This window comes from Alligator sinensis, unplaced genomic scaffold (genome assembly GCF_000455745.1).
Source record: "Alligator sinensis unplaced genomic scaffold, ASM45574v1 scaffold247_1, whole genome shotgun sequence".
In the NCBI taxonomy this organism is placed as follows: domain Eukaryota; kingdom Metazoa; phylum Chordata; order Crocodylia; family Alligatoridae; genus Alligator; species Alligator sinensis.
In genome coordinates, this window is record NW_005842002.1 from 2,572,719 (window position 1) to 2,574,790 (window position 2,072).

Here is a 2,072-nt window from a genome sequence, read left to right on the forward strand (position 1 = left end):
GGAATGCCCCCAGAAACTACCGTGCTAGTACTAGATTCTCTTAGATGAAGGAAGTTTGGAATCAAGAGCAAAGACGTGCTTTCACAGCCGAGGGAAAGTATCAATTCACTGGGCAATCAGAGATGAAGGATGCTTGTTGCAGGGATAAGAGACACTATAATCTAGAGAAGAAGCTATGAATTGCAGTAGCTGTGAAAAAAGTAAGAGAAAAGTTTGAAATGTTATCATTTTATTATTGCATGTGTATTTTTCTTGTATGGTCTAAAACAGGAATGATCAACCCCTAGCCTGCAGACCAGATCCAGCCCATGAAGGCAGGGTAGTAGGAAGAAATAATTGCTGCTCCTCTGTTGCCAAATTCATAGACCCATGTGGAGCCCCATGAGCTGGAAAGTCTGGCCCCATGTACTAGACTGGGCCCACTGGGCCAAAAAAAAAAAACTTAGCATTACTTGTATAAAGAATGACTGTCAGAAATCACTGCACAGACAACGTTGGCATGCTTCTATTAGCATGTCCTGAAGAGACAAACTGGAAGCTTATAATGTTCATATGGTTGAAGCTCTCATAAAAGGTACATTTAAAGAGCTAAGAACTCTCAAGAAACCAGCTCAAACCTCAGGGTCTAGGCAGTTAAACCATGGGATTCTTCTTTCAGAAGCACGTGTTCTAGACCATGTCCAAGAACAGATCTTTTGTTCAGTTACCATGAAGTCATATCACAGGCATGAGTTATAAATAATTCAAAAAAAGCTCAAGAAAGGCCAACTTTTGAGCCTTGTATGAACCATAATATTGGTCCATGACTAATATAAAAACATCAATGTCAGTACCCACTCTGTTCACTTAATCTTATGATAGGATGGAACACTAATCCAAATCTGGAGTGAAACAAGAAAAAGTCACAAAATGAAACATGTAGGTAGTAAGTTTAAAATTAACAAGAGGAAGCTTTTTTTTCCCCACAGAGCATACATGTGATGCATGAGGCTGCTGAAGTGTGTCAATTTCTGTGCTCCAACACACTCAATTACTCAAGTCTGCTCCAACGCACTGTGCATTGGAGCAGGCTCCCCACATGTGTGTAGGAGCCCAAACTGTTCAGTCAGAGACCTAAAGAGAACTATGGAATACACAAGCCCTATCAACTGGGTTGGCTGTAAAAGTTTCAGTTGACAAGCAGACAGCCAGGAAAACATTCTGGGGAACTTAGAGAGAAAAGGATACAAGTTATTTTAAACTTGCTTCCCAAATGAGGGTTTATATAAGGAAATAGAAAATACCGTTTTACAGACATTTAATTATTCACAAATTCAGGTCAAATTTGGCAAAGTTTCAGCCAAAGAAAACAAAAATTTGTAATAGTTAACATGCTTCAATAAATGTCTCTTCAATTTAGGCTTTGAAAATGGTAAAAATTAAGTTAACAAAAAATGGTTAAATCTACTCCAAAAAGGACAATTCACTTCTGGGTCAAACAAATTTTTTTATTTTACCTAAAATAATTTTATTCAGTTATGTTTTGCCAAGAAAATCAAAAATTTTTTTGGACAATTTAAAATGATTTCGGGGGGCTTTTTTATTTTTCTGTTTTCATCAAACTGAACAAAATCAATTAGTCACACATCTCTATTTGCTAAACACTCAGGTGAAATCATAGCTAGAATTCCTTAATTGCACGTTGATTCCACAAGTTCTCTCACACAATTTGTCAGGTGTTTCACAAGGTGCTCATTCTTCTTCCAAGATGTTTTTATTTTGCAATTGGTTTCAGCTGCAAGAAATCTCTTTTGCTATTATTTGTTTGGCATAAAACAACTCTAAGGCTAGGGACAGACATTACACATAAACCAGTTTAAGTGATCAGAAAGTGATTGAAACCTGTAACAGAACAGACATCCAGGCTAGGGCCAGATATTCAAAAAGCCTAATCCTAAATTGATTCAATCTTTGCACGTCAGTCTAACCTGCCTAGGCTGAATCAGTTTGTGACTGTACAGACATCCCCTTTGGATGCTAGATGAAAAAAATACAGTGGCTCAGGCTAGAAGCTGGGGGGGGGGGGGGGGGGG

At 38.1% G+C, this 2,072-nt stretch overlaps 1 protein-coding gene across 1 annotated transcript in view; it reads right to left on the reverse strand.

The window, feature by feature from the left end:
• Positions 1–2,072, reverse strand: part of GABRA4 (gamma-aminobutyric acid type A receptor alpha4 subunit) — a 94,513-nt gene that overhangs the window by 35,563 nt on the left and 56,878 nt on the right.